Here is a 15,104-nt window from a genome sequence, read left to right as displayed (position 1 = left end):
TTCTTGTTCACATTATCGTGGAAATCCATCTGTTTGGAATTCTCGATGAATTGTCGCTAAGCCCATCAGCCACCTTCTCATCCCCTCCTTGGTTTAATGATGAACTATTGCTTCAGAAACCCACTCCCATAGTTCATTTCCTGAGAATCTTGAAATGTCTTTTCGTCTATTTGTGTTGCAGATTTTCTTCTCGGACATCCTGAGTCTAAGGTATCATGACACTAATCGGATCTGAATCTCGGTCAGATATGATGGTTGGGACAACTTTCCAAGAGTTATGATGTTGGTCCTTTGATGACCCGGTAACATGATGTCATGCCTAGCACCCCCCCCCTAGGTGGAGGACCTATCGTTATAATTTCGTTTGCAAGGATAACCACTCCTCCTGGAGGAAATTGTAAGACCTATTTTATAAGCTGTTCCTGATGGATCCATTGAGTATCTAAAGTCCGACCTTTGTTTGAATACCATGTCAATGCTATCTCAAAAGCTTGTTTGTGATAGTCCGATTTCCAACAAGAACATTTGGAGCCCAAGGCTAAAAGTTTCCTGCTCAATTTTCCAAACACCGTTGTCTGGGTAGTGTCATGAAAATTCTCTCCCTACCTAAAGAGTTTTCTACATTATATCCTGTCATGGATATCATGCTCTGCTTGTCCTTGGGAAGGATATACCCCTGAAATATGTGAATAAACACATTTTCCTTGTCTTTGTTCTATGTAATTTGATAACCATATTTCCTTTCCGTTGTTTGGTTTAACCTTTCTTGTGATCTATATAATCTAAGCAGTAATAATTCACTGCGTAGGTAAACACCTCGGTGTACAACTCTGACAGTGAGACCCTGTTTCTATTATTGATGACATTTCGAAAACCGCCGATGGATGAGAACTTTGCCTCTTGGCCCGCCTCGTTCAACGAGCAGGAAAATAGTTCTCTTCGTCCCTCGCCCTTGGTATCGACGTTGTCGCCGACATAATCGACATGCTACCCCCCTGACATGCCTTGCTTGCATGATCACGCAAGACGTCTCCGCCCTTCCTACTTCTAACCCACATGGTGGGCCCATAACCCACAGTTCCACAAGATCGAAACCTGACTCTCCTATACACCATGTTGTCGAAGTTATTCCTCGCGCTTGGCTTCATATTTAATTCACGGGCCACCTTCCTAATGCTCTATTCTGGTATCAGACGCAATACTTACTCTCGCTGCTCTGAAACCCTTCTCACTCTGGTTCAGACTTCGAGCAACTATCTATCCACTTGGAACCTCTTATTGTACCTTCGTACCTTACTCTTGATGTATTCGATATGTTTAACTCGAGAGATAATCTTATGCTCATTCATGGGTTAACCCCCAGATTGTTTCCCTCATAAGCATTATGTCGTAACCGAGCTGCCCCTTACCTATTCGTAAGTACGTTGGAGTTCCCGAGAAAAGAACGACATCACCATGATGACCTGAAGCAGAGAAGTGAAGACAACAATGTAATGGATCGACCTCCTCGAGAAGGGCAACCAAGACCGAGAAGATTCATTGAATATCGTAACCAGACCTTTCCCCCTTGCTCTACCTGTTAAATCTCGGGACGAGATTTCTTGTAGTGGAGGAGAATTGTGACGCCCGGATAATTAAGCTACAGTGAACCTCTGCTAATGATGCCATGTCACCTCGATTATAGTTGCTAATCTCGAGTTAGTTCGAAACCGATTCAAATTCAAGATTTTAATTAAAGACAAACAATAAAAGTTTTCAAAAATTAAAACTAAAATGTTCGGTGGTTGTCAAATATTACAAAGGTAATTGTGGTGAAGTAAACACATTTTTGGAAAATGTATAAATAACTTAAACTGATTTAAAACAGAAAAGTAAATAAATAAAAGAAAATAAAACAAAACTAAAACAAAAAAAAGGGGGGGACGCCCCCCGGACCAGGCGGCCCAGCTCAACCCGGCCACAGCCCCTGCCTCCCTGGACCGCCACCAGCCTGGTCGGCCCAGCCGGCCCATCTCCTCGCACCGCACCCCCCCATTCCTGTTCGTCAGACGCGCGCCGCTACAGGGCGCGGTCGCCAACGGACCCGCTCGCCGGCGTCGAGGTGGATAAGGACGCCGACGCCGCGCCCCCTCGGTCTCTCCTCCCACTCGCCCCCACTCTCCCCTCGGTCCTTGCACCTTCCCCCTCAGATCCACCACGCTCCCCCTCGTTCCCGTCCGTAACCGAGCACCGCCGTCGCCATGGCTGCGCCATAGCCGCGGCCACCGGCCACCCCGCGCCTCGCTAGCACGTCCACGAGACGCGCCGACGACCTCTACCTCGGCTACGCCTCGCCATCGAGCTCGAGGAGCACCGCAGGCCACGGATCGAGTCATCTGCTTCCTCGACGGCCGCCGGCGATCCCCTTCCTCCCCGGCGAGCTCTGCTGCTCCTAAGCCACCAAGGGTCTTTCTTGACCGCTCGGTGAGCTCCACTCCGTCCTCTCCCCTCTCCTTCTTCGCCTCACTGCGCCCTAGCTAGCTGCCGCCGAAGCACCCGAGCGCCCCGTCGCGGATCTCGTCGCCGGCGCCCTTCCGGTGACCAAATGGTCACGGGGCCGAGCCCCTTGTGCTCAGCGCGTCGCGCAGCTCCCCCCTGGCCTTCCCGTTAGCCCCGAAGCGCGCTGAGTCGCCGTGGTCGTCTCACGCCCGAACCACCTCACCGCCGATGAGCTCGCCACGCTCGTTTCCGGCCACCACTGCCCGCGCAACCACCACCAACCGACGCGTCGTCGTCTCGCCGTTCTAACGCGCCCGGCCGCGCTCGCTTTGGTGCTCCGTAGCACGATTCCGGCCAACTCCGGCGAGGCACCGCCACTGTTTTGGTCGCCGGAGTCACTCCGGCGCCGGCCGCTAACGTGGCTGGCCTGGGGCCACCCCAGAGCCACTGCCAGTGGGCCCTGCGGGTCCTAGTTGACTGGGTTGACCCAGTCAACTGCTGACATGGCAGCTACTGCCACTGACATGCGGGCCCCATGTCTTAAACGAATAAAAATAAATAGATAAATTGCTAATTAATTAAATTAGTTAATTAAACACTAATCTCTCACTGACTACCGGGCCCCACCCACTAATTAACCCATTTTAGTTAGTTTTAAGACTCTGTTAAGGCCCTTGACAATGACATGTGGGTCCCGCTGGACCCACCTGTCTGGTTTGACTGGTCAACTGACCAGTTGACCTGCTGACATCACTCTGATGTCATGCCTACGTCATCACACACTGTTTTGGATAATGTTGGAATTAAATATATAATTAAAATCAGAAAATGATTTAAATCTTTATAAAATCATATCTTTTAATCCTTAACTCGGATGAAAATACTTTCTACATGAAAGTTGCTCAGAACGACAAGACGAACCCGGATACGCAGCCTGTTCGTCCACCACACGCCTCTAACATACCAAACACGCAACTTTCCCCCTCCGGTTCATCTGTCCGAAAACGCGAAACACCGGGAATACTTTCCCGGATGTTTCCCCCCTTCGTCGGTATCACCTACTACCGCGATTGGGCACACCTAGCATCGTTACTTGTCATGTCATGCATCGATATGCATTTGTTTGCATTGTATTCATTGTTTCTTCCCCCTCTTCTCTCCGGTAGACTACGAGACCGACGCTGTTGCTGCCCAGTTCGACTACGGAGTTGACGACCCCTCCTTCTTGCCAGAGCAACCAGGCAAGCCCCCCCCCCTTGATCACCAGATATCGCCTACTCTTCTCTATACTGCTTGCATTAGAGTAGTGTAGCATGTTACTGCTTTCCGTTAATCCTATTCTGATGCATAGCCTGACATTGTTGCTACATCTGTTGATACCTTACCTGCAATCCTAAATACTTGGTATAGGATGCTAGTTTATCATCATTGGCCCTACATTCTTGTCAGTCTGCCTTGCTATACTATTGGGCCTGATCACTCGGGAGGTGATCACGGGTGTATACTATACATACATACATACTATACAGATGGTGACTAAAGTCGGGTCAGCTCGAAGAGTACCCGCGAGTGATTCATGGATTGGGGGCTGAAAGGACCTTTGTCCCGACGGCCCTCTGTGTGGATCTTTGTGGTGGAGCGACTGGGCAGGTTGAGACCGCCTAGGAGAGAGGTGGGCCTGGCCCTGTTCGGCGTTCGCGGATACTTAACACGCTTAACGAGATCTTGGTATTTGATTTGATTTGGTTACGAGCCTATACGCACTAACCATCTACGCGGGAGTAGTTATGGGTATCCCGGCATCGTGGTATCAGCCGAAGCACTTCAGACGTCAGCGACGGAGCGGCGCGCGCCGGATTGGACTGGAACGCCTGCTAGGCTAGGTCTGCTTCCGGCCGCCCACGCAACGTGCAGGTGTGCTCAGGGCGATGGGCCCACACCCCTGTGCGCTTAGGTTTAGACCGGCGTGCTCGCCTCTCTGTTTTGCCTAGGTGGGGCTGCGACGTGTTGATCTTCCGCGGCCGGGCATGACCCAGGAAAGTGTGTCCGGCCAAATGGGATCAAGTGTGCTGGGTAAGTTGGTGCACCCCTGTAGGGAAGTTAATCTATTCGAATAGCCGTGATCTTCGGTAACAGGACGACTTGGAGTTGTACCTTGACCTTATGACAACTAGAACCGGATACTTAATAAAACACACCCTTCCAAGTTCCACAGACAACCCGGTGATCGCTTTTCTACAGGGCGTCAAGGAGAGGATCGCCGGGTAGGTTTATGCTATGCGATGCTGCTTGGAGATGCTACTTGAAGATGCTACTTGGAGGACTTCAACCTACTCTCTTCTACATGCTGCAAGACGGAGGCTGCCAGAAGCGTAGTCTTCGATAGGATTAGCTACCCCCTTCTTATTCTGGCATTCTGCAGTTCAGTCCACCGATATGGCCTCCTTACACATATACCCATGCATATGTAGTGTAGTTCCTTGCTTGCGAGTACTTTGGATGAGTACTCACGGTTGCTTTCTCCCCCTTTTTCCCCCTTTCCTTTCTTTCTGGTTGTCGCAACCAGATGCTGGAGCCCAGGAGCCAGACGCCACCGTCGACGACGACCCCTACTACACTGGAGGTGCCTACTACTACGTGCAGCCCGCTAACGACGACCTGGAGTAGTTTAGGAGGATCCCAGGCAGGAGGCATGCGCCTCTTTCGATCTGTATCCCAGTTTGTGCTAGCCTTCTTAAGGCAAACTTGTTTAACTTATGTCTGTACTCAGATATTGTTGCTTCCGCTGACTCGTCTTTGATCGAGCACTTGTATTCGAGCCCTCGAGGCCCCTGGCTTGTATTATGATGCTTGTATGACTTATTTATGTTTTAGAGTTGTGTTGTGATATCTTCCCGTGAGTCCCTGATCTTGATCGTACACGTTTGCGTGCATGATTAGTGTACGATTAAATCGGGGGCGTCACAAGCACACTGTCGTTTGCATTCATTATTATTGGTTTATATTGGGTATGACTTGACTGGATCTCTTTTACCATGAATTACAATGTTTAGTCAGTCCTTGATCTTTAAAGGTGCTCTACATTTATGTTTTGTGGTCTCAGAAAGGGCTAGCGAGATACCATTTTGTTATATCATGTTATGATTATTTTGGGAAAGTGTTGTCATCCGAGTTTTGCTATGATAGATCGCTAGCTGATTATGCTATTGATATGAGTAATTGTGAGACCTACGTGTCATTGTGAGTATGGTTAGTTCATAATAATTGCTGAGACTTGAATGCTGGCTTTTCATGTTTACAACAACAAGAGCAAACAGAGTTTGTAAACGTTTTTCTTTTTCTCTTTCAGTTTGTCAACTGAATTGCTTGAGGACAAGCAAGGGTTTATGCTTGTGGCAGTTGATACGTCTCTGTCGTATCTACTTTTCCAAACACTTTTGCCCTTGTTTTGGACTCTAACTTGTATGATTTGAATGGAACTAACACGGACTGACGCTGTTTTCAGCAGAACTGCCATGGTGTTGTTTTTTGTGAAGAAAATAAACATTCTCGGAATATCCTGAAACTCCACGGAACACCTTAGAAAAAATAAAGAAAATCCTCGCAAAAGATGAAGACCAGGGGCCCCACACCCTGCTCACGAGGGTGGGGGTGCGCGCTCCCCCGGGCACGCCCCCTACCTCGTGGGCCCCCTGGTGGCCCTCCGACGCCAACTCCAACTCCATATATTGGCTTTCGGGGAGAAAAAAATCAGAGAGAAAAAATCATCGCGTTTTACGATACGGAGCCGCCGCCAAGCCCTAATCTCTCTCGGGAGGGTTGATCTGGAGTCTGTTCGGGGCTCCGGAGAGGGGGATTCGTAGCCGTCGTCATCATCAACCATCCTCCATCACCAATTTCATGATGCTCACCACCGTGCGTGAGTAATTGCATCGTAGGCTTGCTGGACGGTGATGGGTTGGATGAGATTTATCCTGTACTCGAGTTAGTTTTGTTAGGGTTTGATCCCTAGTATCCATTATTTTCTGAGATTGATGTTTCTATGACTTTGCTATGCTTAATGCTTGTCACTAGGGCCGGAGTGCCATGATTTCAGATCTGAACCTATTATGTTTTCATGAATATATGTGTGTTCTAGATCCTATCTTGCAAGTCTATAGTCACCTACTATGTGTTATGATCCAGCAACCCCGAAGTGACAATAATCGGGACCACTCCCGGTGATGACCATAGTTTGAGGAGTTCATGTATTCACTATGTGCTAATGCTTTGTTCCGGTTCTCTATTAAAAGAAGGCCTTAATATCCCTTAGTTTCCAATAGGCCCCGCTGCCACGGGAGGGTAGGACAAAAGATGTCATGCAAGTTCTTTTCCATAAGCACGTATGCCTATATACAGAATACATGCCTACATCACATTGATGAACTGGAGCTAGTTCTGTGTCACCCTATGTTATGACTGCTACATGATGAACCACATCCGGCATAATTATCCATCGCTAACCTGGTGCCTACGAGTTTTCTATATACTGGTTTACACTTATTTACTTTTCCGTTGCTACTGTTACAATCACTACAAAATACCAAAAACATTACTTTTACTGTCTTTACTTTTGTTACCGTTACCACCACTATCATATTACTTTGCTACTAAACACTTTACTGCAGATACTAAGTTTCCAGGTGTGGTTGAATTGAAAACTCAGCTGCTAATACTTGGGAATATTCTTTGGCTCCCCTTGTGTCGAATCAATAAATTTGGGTCGAATACTCTACCCTCGAAAACTATTGCGATCCCCTATACTTGTGGGTTATCACGCGCACAGAAAGCCGCAGGGCAGCGGCGAGTCCAGGAACGCGGGGCTGGGCGCAGCCGAACAAGACCAGCAGCGCGCGGGCACGCAGAGCTCCGAGCATGATGGAAAACGCGGCCTACGATGATGGATCGAAGGGGAAAATGGGGGGAATCGGCACGGCTCACCGAGAGGGAGGTCAGGGACATGCTTGTGACGATCGGGGTGGCGCGGTGGTGTAGATTGACGGCGAGGGATGGCCAGTGGTCTTGGAAACAACGAGGCGGCTGCGACGATGGCGTTTGGTTGAGGTCGGACACTGGCATTGAGGAAAGCAACGGTGCAGGAGGGTGGGAGAGGGAGAAGCGGGCGGCGTTAGGGCGAGCAGGGAGGGCTCGGCGCAGGTTTATAGGGCAGGGGAGCCGGGGATGCTCGACGTGTGGCGCCGACCATGCAGATGGTGCCACGGCTGCCCTAGCTGCTCCTGTAGCTGGTAGGAGAGGATTGGGGCTGGGTTGGGCCAAAACTATTACCTTAAGGCCTAGAGGCATAGTGATATGTTTTCCTTTTTTAATTTACTTTACTATTTTGCTTTTTCTCCTGTTTTGCATTATTTTGAGCTACTAAACGATTTTTGTAAAAGATGAAACTTGACACATAATTACTTGGCAATATATTGATTTGGTTCTAAAAGGTTGAGGCTAGTTGGAATCCATTTAAATTTCGTTTAAATAGAGAAGGGGTTAAATGTTGCTGTTTTGACACTGTTTTAAAAAGGTTAGGGGAAATTAAATAGTTCAAATAAAATTGTTTTCTACATGACAATTACTTAGTAATTATATTCAACCTAACCAACAATTTTGTTTTAATGTTTGAAGAAATAATAAATTTGACCTTAGAGTTGATCAAGTGACAAATAAGCTTGCCCAATCATGATGACACGACATCATTAGAGAGGAGATCGTTGTAGTATGACACCAGGGGTGTTACACACTGGCTCCCTTCTAGTGGGTGTACGGGCCACTCAGGTGGCATCCTCCTAGGAGTGAAGGATGCCACCTTTGAGGTAGGAAGCATGGACCGGGGCAAGTTCTTCGTTAGCATGGAGGTGTTCGAGCAGGTTCTAAATTTCAAATGGGAAATCATTGCGGTTTATGGCCCTGCCGATCACCACCTCTCTGAGGCCTTCCTCACTGAGCTCCGTAGGAAGGTAGCTTACGCCCAGCTACCGGTGGTAGTGGGCGGCGATTTCAACCTCATCAGTACGGAAGAAGACAAGAGCAACAATTTAGTGAACTTTCGTCGGATGCAAATGTTAAATGATTGCATTGCTGACATGGGGATGCGTGAGCTCGATCGAGTCGGGGCCAGGTTCACTTGGACAAACCGCCAAGTTGATCCGACTTGCTCAGTCCTTGATCGGGTTTTCGCCTCCCCTGAGTGGGACATTCATTGCCCCCTAGCGTTGCTCCGGGCAATTACATGGATTGGTTCAGACCACGTCCCCCTACTGCTTTCTTCGGAGAATGAGCACCCACCCCTGCCGCCCCGCTTCCGCTTCGAAACCTTCTGGCTACGCCAGCCTGCATTTACTGCCGTGGTGGTTTCCAGGTGGCGCGAGGCGCATGATGCCCCCCACCGTGCCCTCTCAACCATTGATTCATGGCATTTTTGTGCCAAGCGGTCACGGCAATTCATGAAAGGGTGGGGTGCCAACGTGGGCCGGGACATTCGTGAGCGGAAGAAAGCCCTCCTTGAGGGCATCGAGGACCTCGACCTGCGGGATGATGCCGCTGGATTAACGGCTGACGAATGAATGCTTAGGTACGACCTGGAAGATCAGCTCACCGTCATCTACAATGACGAGGAGGCATACTAGCGCTTGCGAGGTACGCAAAATTGGGTCCTCAAGGGGGACTCCAATACTGCCTACTTCTAGGCCATCGCTAACGGCCACAGACGCTGTAACTCCATCCCCCTCCTGTGGGACGGAGCGACCCTCCTGCAGCGGCCGGAGGACATCCGGGCCCATGTATAGGGCTTTTATAGAGACCTATTCTTTGCCTCCCCTCGGGGAGGTCTTGCCTTAGTGCAAGACATTTGGCCTGCCCACTGCTGCGTCACGCCTGTGGATAACGCGGCTCTCACGGCCCCGTTTTCTGAGGCTGAAGTATGGGTGGCAATTAAGGCCATGAACCCATCCTCGGCTCTCGGCCCGGATGGCCTCCCACTCAAGTTCCTCTAGACTTTCTGGGTGGTGATCAAACCTAAGGTGATGGCCCTATTTGACGAGTTCTTTATTGGGTCCATTGACCTCGCTCGACTGAACTATGGGTTAATCACTCTCATCCCCAAGGTGGCTGGGCGTCAGACATCCGGCAATTCTGCCCGATAACAGTGATTAATGTCATCTTCCGCATCCTCGCTAAGGGGTACGCCATTAGGGCGGCCCCTATCGCTGACCGGATCACCCACCTGGACCAGTCGGCCTTCATCCAGGGCCGATATATCCATGATGGAGTCTTGGTGTTCGACGAAGCGCTCCATGAGGTGCACTCCAAACACCTCAGGGCAGTCTTCTTGAAACTGGATTTCCATAATGCTTATGACACAGTCAGTTGCGCCTTCCTTCGGGATTTACTCCTCCGAGGGCTTCGACGACCGGTGGGTGACCAGGGTGACGCAGATAGTTTCCTCGGGTCGCACCACGGTGAACATTAATGGGGAGATCGGCCCGTTCTTCCCCACATTTTGTGGGGTGCGTCAGGGCAACCCTTCTCCCCGTTCTTGTTTAAGGCCAAGGTCGATGCTCTGGCGGCCATCCTGGATAAGGCCAAGGCAGCAGGCCGCATTAAGGGGATAATACCGCATCTGGTTGGGGGGAACGGAATTTCCCTGCTCTAATATGCAGATGACACCATTATCATGGTGGAGGGTTCGAAGAGTGATATCTACAACCTCAAGTTCCTCCTGTTGTGCTTTCAGCAAATGTCCGGCCTTAAGATCAACTTCGACAAGAGTGAGGTGATGGTCTTGGGCTACACCCAAGACGAGTGCCAGAGCATTGCAGATCGACTTAACTGCCAGCTCGGGTGGTTCCCCACCACATATCTGGGGATCCCCATTAGCGACTCCAGGCTTACGGTGGCCGAGCTGCGCCCCACAGTGGGAAAGCTTCAGCACCGGATCGAGCCCTGGCAGGGTAGGTGGCTTTCGAAAGCGGCCCGTACGGTGCTCATTAACTCGTCCCTCTCCAGCCTGCTATTATTCATCATGAACTTCTACAGCCTTCCCGAGACCCTCCATCATGAGATTGCCACCATTTAGGGGCGGTTCTTGTGGGCAGCCATGGGGGATAAGCAGAAGTACCACAGGTTAGGTGGTCTGAGATCTGCAAACCTCGCGACCAGGGCAGACTGGGTATCATGTCCTCCAAACGCATGAACATTGCCCTTCTGACTAAGTGGCTATGGCGGATTTGCTAATGGTGATGGTGGCCTGCGGCTCCGGATCATTTAGCAGAAATACCTTCGCGGCCAGCCTCTCGCCTTCTGCCAGCGATCTGGGGGCTCCCAGTTCTCGCAGTCCATCATTCAGCTCCTCCCTGTCCTTCGGATCGGGACCTCGATCGAGATTGGCTCCAGCATCGCCACGCTGTTCTGGTTCAATAGGTGGGCTGGAGACACGCCCCTTGCGGCCCGCTTTCCGGACTTTTTCTCCATCGCGGTTGCACCACAGATCTCCGTGGCCGCCGCCCTTATTGACTTAGAGCAACTAGCGCTCCGGAGACCTTTTGGCCCGGCTGAGAACCCGGACTGGCAGGAGCTTCTCGACTGTATTGCAGTCCACGAGCCTGATCTCACGATAGATGATGACCGCGCCAGATGGCGTTTAGAGCCTTCTGGGTAATTCTCCACCAAATCCCTATACCTGGCCATTGCCCCATCGATTGGCCATGAGGCGGTCTCCTCCATTTGGGAGATCCGCCTCCCCCTGAAAATTAGGATCTTCTTGTGGCAATGGATTCGCGGACGCCTCCCGTCTGGCTTTGAGGTTCTGAAATGCAATGGCCCTGGGGATGGGTGCTGCCCGCTCTATGGGTCTGAAGAAGATTCGAACCATATCTTGTTCACCTGCGTGTACGCGCAGTTCCTTTGGAGCTGTTTCTGCGAGATTGTGGGTGGAAGCTGAGGCCATAACAACTTCCCCACTCTCTTTGCCGAACTCCAGGCGATCCCACCCACGTTGCGCCACAGTAGGTAGCTGACCATTGGGGTCCTTGCCTGGATGTTGTGGACTGTTAGGAATAAACTTGTGATTCAGCATATCCCTCTTCGTCGTGCTACTGACGCTTTGTTCAAATGGTCTGGCTACTTGCAGCTTTGGCGGCCACTTAGCCGTCCCAAGGAGAGAGACACCATCACCTCCATCATCACCCAGCTCCTCGTGATGGCTCTCCGGTTGGTGCCGCCGCTTCCCCCACCACCTCTGGAACCAGATTAGATCGTCATGTCGTCGCCTCCGCCACCGCCGTCTTGGGTCATTTTCTCGTGCTTTTGTGTTGGGCTTGTTGTGCTGTGCCCACAGCGGAACTTGGGGCTGTTTGTGTCTGTGTGTGCATGTGAGTGTTGGACTTGACTTGCGGTGGCGTTGTGTGTTGGTGTGTGGTGTGTTCTGTTGTTACCTTGGTACTTTGTGCTTGGTGGTTGCTTTATTTTAAAGCGGGGTGAAAGCCTTTTTCGGTTAAAAAGTAATGTGTTGCAAACACAAATGTGTCAAAACTCACAAGTCTCACTTACCTCCCTACACTCTTGGCCCTGAATTTACAAGCTGGAAGGCCTAGAAGATGGTCTACTCGCCTAGCTCCTGCCCCGCCATTCCTTCCCTTATCACCTTATCGAAGAAGTGCTCGAGCATGTCTGTGCCATAGCTCGGCGTCTTCTTGTCGCTGTACTCCCCGGTCTCGGGATCGAGCACTAGCATGCTCTCCGACGCAATAGTACCTCCCAATTTTGCCGAACTCGGCGACATCCTCCAGCCCCGGGAACACCTTGGCCAATCCATCGAGCACCTAGATGACACCATCCATGATCTAAATGGGCACCTTGATGAACCTAGGTTCGCACCCGAGCAGCCGGAACAACATCTCCCCTTGCTCCAGCGGCGTGAGGGCCTTCCCCGGCCCTCCAATTGGAAGAACCTTGTTAGCCTTTTCCTGGTCGAAGATGCAATCCGCGGTGAAGGAGGCGAGATCCTCCTCGCTGATAGGATTGCAAGCACAAAGCTTGCCGTCGCCAAACATGACGTAGGGATTGCCTTCTTGACGGTTTCGACCTGGCAGCCGAGGCTCTTGAAGAAGGTGGTGGGGTGGATGACGCTGTAGGTGAAGGCCGGGTCCCAGGCCGCCTCGGCGGCAAACTCGTCCTCGAACGTGAGATTGGCTCGCTGGAACTCGAGGAGCGGCTTCTAGAGGCAGACGACGGAGAGGAGGATGAAGTGGGCAGCGCCAAGGCTGCGCGCGGCCTGGAGGGTGTGGAGCGTGGCGTGGCAGTCAACGCGCCACGAGTGCTGCACCCCACCGCTGCGGCTGGCGAGGCAACAAATCGCAGCGTGTACGGGACCGTATCGCGATAGGTCTGCGAGGAGGGCGCCCGGGTCGGTTACATCTAACAAGATGACGCTGGCTGGGGCGAGGTCGAAGACAACCTCCTCAGGGGTTTTTTTTGCCGCGGACGCCGCTGCGGGGGCGGGCGACAGCGACAACATGGTGGCCGCGGCGGAGCAGCTCGTAGACGATGAAGCGACCGAGGTTGCCAGTGGCGCCGATGACGAGGATGGTGGTCTGGGAGGGGGGCAGGGAGCGGAAAGGCTGGGCCGTGGCCGGGGAGGGCGACGCCGCAGAGGAGGCGAGGATATATTCCCCGCGGCGGAAGCCTTGGCGGTTGTGAGGGGAAAGGATAGGAAGTGCGGTGTGGGGCAGGGAGCGGCAGCGGAGGCAGAGGCGATGGTCGTGCTCTTGTGGAAGCGGGAGGAGAGGAGAAGGGCGGCCATCGTGCTCGACAAAAATGCGCTATCGAGTATTGATACGGCGAACGTTTGTGGTCGTGGCGGGGGAGGCAATCCGGGCGTTTCCTCGCTTCGGGTTATTTTTTATTTTTGTTTTGTTTTCTTTTGTTTTGTTTTTGTACCGGCAAACATGCACACTGGGGTAAGTTTAATCTTCGCCCATGGGCCGTCATTGGTCTTCAGTCCATCCATCCTCTCTAGAAGCACGGCTCCGTATTTCTTCAAAAACAATCTCAAAAAAAGAAAAAGGAAGCTCGGCTCCGCAACCGGGAAACCCTAGCCTCAAATTTTTTTCTTTCTTTCTACGCATCTGGTTCTGTCCCATTGACGTGATGTTGCCGTAATTTCTTATTGGGCATCCGATCCTTCTGGTGCTATCCAGTACTATCATCTTAGTTCCTGTGTTTCCTCGTTCATCCCCTCGAGTCTCAGGGGATTCATGTTCATACCGATTCGTCATTCTTTCTGCCCCCCTGTTGAACAATTCTTGATTTTTCTTCTCGTCTGGATGGAGGTTTTGGTTTTGTCAGAATTGGGGCATTGCGGACCCAAATAAAGGTTCAAACTCTAGGGTGTGCACGAAGTGCTTCGCTACGCTACTGCTTGCCGCTCACTATCACACAACGATGCTCCGTCGTGCTCGAGCGAGAAGGGAGAGGGATGGGACACGGAGATTTACCCAGCTGCTACATCTTGAACATGCATTGGTTTTCCCTTGAAGAGGAAAGGGTGATGCACAAAGTAGCGTTAGTATTTCCCTCAGTTTTTGAGAACCAAGGTATCAATCCAGTAGCTGGCTCCTGAAAAGTCCCACGCACCTACACAAACAAACAAGAACCTCGCAACCAACGCGATAAATGGGTTATCAATCCCTTCACGGAAACTTGCAAAAGTGAGATCTAATAGAGATAATAAGATAAGATAAATATTTTTGGTATTTTTATGATATAGATTGGAAAGTAAAAGATGCAAATAAAAGTAGATGGAAAACTTATATGATAAAAGATAGACCGGGGGCCATAGGTTTCACTAGTGGCTTCTCTCAAGATAGTATAAGTATTACGGTGGGTGAACAAATTACTATCGAGCAATTGAAAAAAAAGTGCATAGTTATGAGATTATCTAGGCATGATCATGTATATAGGCATCACGTCCACAACAAGTAGATCGAAATGATTCTGCATCTACTACTATTACTCCACACATCGGCCGACTCCTGCCTGCATCTAGAGTATTCAGTTCAAGAAGAACAGAGTAACGCATTAAGAAAGATGACATGATGTAGATGGATAAACTCATGCAATATGATATAAACCCCATCTTTTTATCCTCGATGGCAACAATAAAATACGTGCCTTGTCGCCCCTACTGTCACTAGGAAAGGACACCGCAAGATTGAACCCAAAGCTAAGCACTTCTCCCATTGCAAGAAAGATCAATCTAGTAGGCCAAACCAAACTGATAATTCGAAGAGACTTGCAAAGATAACAAATCATACATAAAAGAATTCAGAGGAGATTCAAATATTTCTCATAGATAAACTTGATCATAAACCCACAATTCATCGGATCTCAACAAACACACCGCAAAAAGAGTTACATCGAATAGATCTCCAAGTAGATTGAGGAGAACTTTGTATTGAGATTCAAAGAGAGAGAAGAAGCCATCTAGCTAATAACTATGGACCCTAAGGTCTATGGTAAACTACTCACAACTCATTGGAGAGGCCTTGGAGATGATGTAGAGGCCCTCCATGGTCGATTCCCCC

General features: G+C 50.4%; 1 pseudogene; it reads right to left on the bottom strand.

The window, feature by feature from the left end:
- Window positions 1-12,109: 12,109 nt before the first annotated feature.
- LOC123094771 (divinyl chlorophyllide a 8-vinyl-reductase, chloroplastic-like) lies at window positions 12,110-13,321 on the bottom strand (annotated as a pseudogene).
- Between the last annotated feature and the right edge of the window lie 1,783 nt (window positions 13,322-15,104).

The sequence above is a fragment of the Triticum aestivum genome, chromosome 4B (assembly GCF_018294505.1).
Source record: "Triticum aestivum cultivar Chinese Spring chromosome 4B, IWGSC CS RefSeq v2.1, whole genome shotgun sequence".
In the NCBI taxonomy this organism is placed as follows: domain Eukaryota; kingdom Viridiplantae; phylum Streptophyta; class Magnoliopsida; order Poales; family Poaceae; genus Triticum; species Triticum aestivum.
This window is presented reverse-complemented; position numbering and strand designations above follow the sequence as displayed.